General features: G+C 42.2%; 2 non-coding genes across 2 annotated transcripts; both read right to left on the reverse strand.

The window, feature by feature from the left end:
• Positions 1–5,209: 5,209 nt before the first annotated feature.
• Positions 5,210–5,281, reverse strand: TRNAE-CUC (transfer RNA glutamic acid (anticodon CUC)). Its single transcript has one exon. It is a non-coding gene; the product is annotated as a tRNA-Glu (tRNA).
• A 372-nt stretch (positions 5,282–5,653) lies between these two features.
• TRNAL-CAA (transfer RNA leucine (anticodon CAA)) lies at positions 5,654–5,758 on the reverse strand. The gene is made up of 2 exons: positions 5,721–5,758; positions 5,654–5,699 (listed from the first exon to the last, which is right to left on the reverse strand). It is a non-coding gene; the product is annotated as a tRNA-Leu (tRNA).
• Positions 5,759–6,000: the final 242 nt, after the last annotated feature.

Consider the following 6,000-nt stretch of genomic DNA (forward strand, 5'->3'; position numbering starts at 1 on the left):
ATATTTGGAACTTAGGTCCTTAGATAAAGGCAACTGTGGCCAATGCGACATGTTCAACACTTTTCCATGTTACCGAAGCCACGCTGAGATTCATGTTCTAATGTTGCTTCATTTTGTAGATGAGGAAAAACTGATTTTCCAAGACATTCAGTAACTTAGGTGAGGTCACAAATGCTAGTCTAGGGGGTCAAAGCCTACGGCTTCTAGCCTGAAATCTTCTTGCTTCTTCTATGCTCAGCAGCTTTGTCTTACTCTGCTATTCCTAAAACAGTGATTCACTTTGGAAACATTCAGCAATGAGTATGTTGAATGTTTGAATAAATGAAGTTCTAAAAAGTACACAGGTCAAGGCCACATGGGCCTTCCTCATTCCTTTCCCATTTCCCTGGGTTTTCTTTGCTTAGAAGCACTGAGGGGTGAGGGAGCAAATAGATGGAGTCAATAGTAATGAGACCTTTCCAGCATGAGGTCTAAAAAAGGCCCATCTTTTGGCAGTGATCTGGCCTGAATTTTGCCTCTAAGGGACTTCTTGGGGGTATAAGTAAGTGACCAGAAGTCCACAGGAAATGTCCAGGCAGCTATGAGGTGAAAGGCCAGTTCACCACCAAAAACAACAGGGGCCTTCGGGAAGGCCTTCTGAGCCAGCTGAGATATTGTCATTCTCCTCTTCAGCAGAGTCTGCAATTTTATCCTACTTGCAGGCTAACAAGTTCTCCTGCCACACTTTCATGAATGTTGGCAGAAGACCAACATTTCATCTAAGCATTAGTGGGTTAAAGACCAAGGCTTTTTTACCCATGGCACAACAAGCAGCATGAGCAATGCAGGCCCTTAAGTCCCTCCCCTGGAGGGCAATGCAGAGGGACCCGGTAGATACCAGCCCCCCATGTATGCGGTGAGCTTGCATTGCAGCTGAGAAACACTGAACTCAGAGAATTTACCAATTATATAGAAAGCTTGCTCTTATTGTGGAGGTTGGGGGAATACCTCACCCCTCAAGGTTCCTTGCTAAAATACAACTCTGAGAAACAGCCCAGTCAAAGAGCACTCAGGGCCTTGCATTCTGGGCACTCCCCTCAGGAATGTGCAGGAATGATCAGGCCACATCAGATAGCCTCTCCCAACACTGACTTATCCAGAACCCACTAAACTCCAGACAAAAGTGGTAATCTATCTCTTTCCTCACTTTCAGCCCAGCTCCATAGGGGCCATTGGCACCCTAGTTTCACTGCATCCCCTCTTGTAGGGGACCATTCCGCATGCCATGGGAAATGTAGCCTAGCCCCCACTCGGAAAGGCCAGTGGGGATTGAGGATCCAGCACACAGGATCCACACCCATGAATAGGTTCTCCCATGGGGAATCAGGCCTGCATTGTACCTAGGCTGCTATGAGGCTTGCTTTTACTAACACTCCCTCACCCTGAATTGAGGCAGAAAATGTTTACTGCATACCTTTATAATAACTTCCTAAAATCTATGCTAAACTTTCCAAGGATGAGTGTAACCAGTTCAACCACTTTTCCCTTTGCATTTGCAAATATCCTTCTTCTCTGATGTAATTAGCAACATCCTCTCCTTTGTTTTCTGTAAAAGGTAACCCCCTAAGCAAACCTGTGCACGGTAAATGAGGACCATCCTCCATGTAATGTGCCCAGAAAAGCAATAAAAGCCTGTCCAGGCAAGGGTCATCGCCCTCTCTTTCTCTTTCTCTTAGAGAGCAGCCATGCCATCCCTTTCTCTCCACAGGACTTCTGTAGTCCATGTGAATTTGTCTGTCACAGCCACAACACATAGACCCTATGGGCCAGGGTCCCCATCACCCACTCTCACTGCACACCTGAAGTTCACATGTTTTAAAAGCCACTTTGTAGCAGCTCTGAAATCTGTTGAATCAGACCCAAGTTCTGCCCTAGGTGAACCTGGAGATAAGCTTAGGAACTGTTTTAGTCAATTCTGGCTGCTATAACAAAAATACCAAAGACTGAATGGCTTATAAACAACAGAAATTTATTTCTCACAATTCTAGAGACTAGGGTGTCCAACATCAAGGTGACTGCAGGTTTGGCAGATTTGGGTCCACTTATTGGTTCATAGACCGCCAATTTCTTCTGTGTCCTCCCACAGTGGCAGGGACAAGAGTGCTCTCTAGGGTCTCTTTTATAAGGGTACTAATGCAATTTATGAGGGCTCCACCCTCATCACCTCTTCACCTCCCAAAGGCTCCTACCACCAAATAGCATCACATTGGGGATTCGGTTTCAACATGAATTTGGGGGTAAAACAAATATTCAGTCCATAGCAGGAACTATGAAATACATCCAAGTAAATGCAACAAGTGAAAGATGATGGTCACATGCAGAGGCTGGCTTTATCCTGGAATACATATTCTGGAGTTAATGCCATCCACCATGTAGAGAGGAAGTAATTTGTTAAAAAATAATTATAGATTCACAGGAAGTTGCAAAGAGAATACAGAGAGGTCCCAATGTACCTTTCACCGAATTCATGCCAATGGTTACATTTTACAGAATTATAATACCAAAACCAGAAATTGGACATTGGTGCAATCATATGTTTAGGTTCTTATAACCACCACAATCAGGATATGAAACTATTCCATCAACACAAGATATCCCTTTTGCTACCCTTTTATAGTCAGTTACCCCCACCCCACTCTGTATCTCCCAACATTCCCAATCCCTGGCAACTACTAATCTGTTTTTCTAGAATATTATATAAGTAGAACCATGCTTTATGTGGCCTTCTGAGATTGATTTCTTACTCTGTGTAATTCCCTGAGGTCTGTCCAGTTATTGCCTGTGTCAATAGCTTATTTGCTTTTATTGCTGAACAGCATTCCTTGGTGTCAGGGCCACAACTTATTTAACCATTCACCTTCTAAGGGCTGTTCAACTGTTTCCTGTTTGGGAGCTGTTACAGGTAAAGGTGCTATGAACCTATTTGTGTGTAGGTTTTTGTGTGTGTGTGTGAACTTAGGTTTTTGTTTTTCTGGGATAAATGCCTAAGAATGTCATTTTTGAGTCGTGTAGTATAAGTTCATGTTTAGTTTTGAAAAAAATGTTCAGACTGTTTCCAAGAGTGACTGGAACATTTTATATTCCCACTAGCAGTGAATAAGTGATGCAGTTCCTTTTTATCCTCTATCCTTTATTTCTCTTTATGCTCTTTGTCTTCTTTATCCTTTGTTTGGTGTTGTTACTACTTTTTATTTGAGTCATTTTGAAACGTATGTGGTGGTATCTCATTGTGATTTTAATTTGCACTTCAACAATATTGAACATCGATGTCTTGTAATGTCTGTGGTTCATTTTCTAACTGGATTACTTGTTTTTTTACCATTGACTTTGAGAATTCTCTATATATCTGAGATATGAGTCTTTTGCTAGATATGTGGTTTGCATTTTTTTTTCTGCTCGTGGCTTTTTTTTTCCATTCCCTTAACAAAGCCTTTTGCAGAATGAGTTTTTAATTCTGATGAGGTCTGATTTAATGTTTCCTTTTATGGATCACGCTTTTGCTGCCATTTCTAAAAACTCTTCACTAAGCCCTAAGTCCTAGAGTTTTTCTCCTACATTTTAAAAAACTTTTTATAGTTTTATGTGTTACATTTAAATCTATGATTAATTTTGAGATGATTTTTGTGTAAGAAGTGAATATTTTTATTTGTCTAATAAATTTTATATACCCATGGTAGAAAAATCAGCATGTGCATGGAATTACAACAAAGACAATTTTAAAATTACACAATCCTACCACTTACGGAAAATCACAGGTGCATTTGAGTGTCTGTCCTTCCAGCTTTTTTCCTTTTGTTCTTCTATACAGGGTGGGGCAAAAGTAGGTTTGCAGTTATTTAAATGGAAAATAATATAACAATTAACAAATAAAAATAAAAGAATAAGCTGTGTTTCATGTAGTCACAAGTGTAAACCTACTTTTGCCCCCGTGCCTGTATGCTTAGATTCCTTTCAATTCCTTTTTAAGATGAGGGAAGGTTTCAAAATGAAAATTAAAGATTAGCTCTAATTTCATTATTTTTCTTTTTTTCATCAACCAGTTTTTCAGTTAAGAAAACTAAAGCTTAGAAAGGATATACAACTGTGTTCAGCTAAAGGCACAGCTGCCCTGGCCTGGCGGTCACACCGGGTGCTAGGCTCTATACTAGGCTGGGTTACAACAAAGATTGCCAATGGGGCCCAGTAAAGCAGAGGCCTGATTACAAACAATAGGAATGTAGAGTGCACCTTCACAGAGCCCTGGCTTAGAAAAGGTGCCTAAGGAGAAATGAATACTTTGAAGAACAACAAATTAGGCACAGAGGCTCAGAATATTACGCTAATGTTAAAAATATAGAGCCTAAATATTATTTAAGTGGTTTCATTATTAAAACGTTGTTTTCCAAAGGCATCACAATAGAAAAAATTGGGAATGAAAATTTCTAGAAAACTTTAAAAAAGTGTTTGAATGTGAACTGGCATATAACAACAGGTTAATGTTGATTTTCTTAGATGTAACATGGGGTTGTGTAACGATGTCTGTAGCTTTCAAATGGGTGGCCAGCTGGGAAAAATCTATCATCATTATTATCTATCTTTCTATTATCTATCTCTCTATCTATTTGCCTACCCACTGAGAAAGAGAGGCAGAAATGTGGCAAAATATTAACCAATGTTGTATGTAGGTAGAGAAAACACCAATGTTCGTTGTGTAATTATTTTTACTATGTAAATATATTTTCAAGTTAAAAAGTAGCTGTGGAGGTGGGGAGAATTACCTGACTTCTTTCCATAGCAACAATTGTCTGGGCCATTGCTGGGAGAAAAAAACTTCCTAAGTCGCCCAGTAGGTGGCATGTGCCATTCTAATGGCCTCTTGGACACTTGTGGAGACTTAAAAAAAATTTTTTTTTTCTAAGAGTTATTTGAGCCATACTGGTGACATACAAGGAAGCAAGATGTCAAGTGCTCCCTGGAGAATTTTTGATTCTACTCTTGGAAGGCCGGGCACTTGTGGCAGCCTTAGGGTAATCTCCTTGGATCATTGGAGTTACCCTCACCTTTCTTTTCTTCCCAGTTAAAATATTGTAGAAATAGAATAATGACTGACACAAAGACGAACCTTATTAATCACAAATACGTTCGGCGCTAACAACTTTCTTCCAAAAGAGAAAGGTAACAAAAGAACCCTTTCCCTGACCGGGAATCGAACCCGGGCCGCGGCGGTGAGAGCGCCGAATCCTAACCACTAGACCACCAGGGAGGTGACAGCACACTGCTCTCTAAAAGTCTATACTAAGTCTCTCATTTGGGAAGTAAATTGTGTGACTGTGACTGGACGAATCTCTGGCACATAGACCGCCTTTTTCGCCTCCCCTAGTGGCTTCCTAGCAACCACAGGCACAGGAAAGCCTCCGGTAGACGAGGACAGAGTGGGCCTGACGATGGAGGTCTCCGGTGAAGAGAAGACACCAATGACTGACAGGAAGGGTCTGGTAGGAATTCCCAGCAATAGTGGTCCCGCTGATGGATTATAGAGGTCTGGAGGTCTCCGGGGAAGAAGAGACACCAGGGACCAACGGGAAGCGTCTGGGCAGGAATTCCTTTCAAGAGAGGAAAAGGAGAAAAAAGTATGTGTCAGAAGTGGGATTCGAACCCACGCCTCCATTTGGAGACCAGAACGCTCGCAAGCAAGGAATTACCTTGAGTCTGGCGCCTTAGACCACTCGGCCATCCTGACACCGGCTGCGTGGTTAGCACAAGTAGCCTACTACCTGTACTCTGTCTTCTGTGGGGTGGGGGTAGAGTTAGAGGGCGGGAGGGGGCCTGTGGCGAGGTGTTCGTAGGGTTTCTCCCAGCTAGGCTGTAGCAAAAACCTGAGGACCGCCTGACGCTGGAGCACGGGCAGAGGTTCAGCAGCCAGGGCGAGAGAGCGCCAGGCGGCAGCACACTACCAATCCCCTCCGTTTATCATCGCCCTGG

The sequence above is a fragment of the Sturnira hondurensis genome, unplaced genomic scaffold, assembly GCF_014824575.4.
Source record: "Sturnira hondurensis isolate 20B ecotype Veracruz unplaced genomic scaffold, ASM1482457v3 Scaffold0018097, whole genome shotgun sequence".
In the NCBI taxonomy this organism is placed as follows: Eukaryota; Metazoa; Chordata; class Mammalia; order Chiroptera; family Phyllostomidae; genus Sturnira; species Sturnira hondurensis.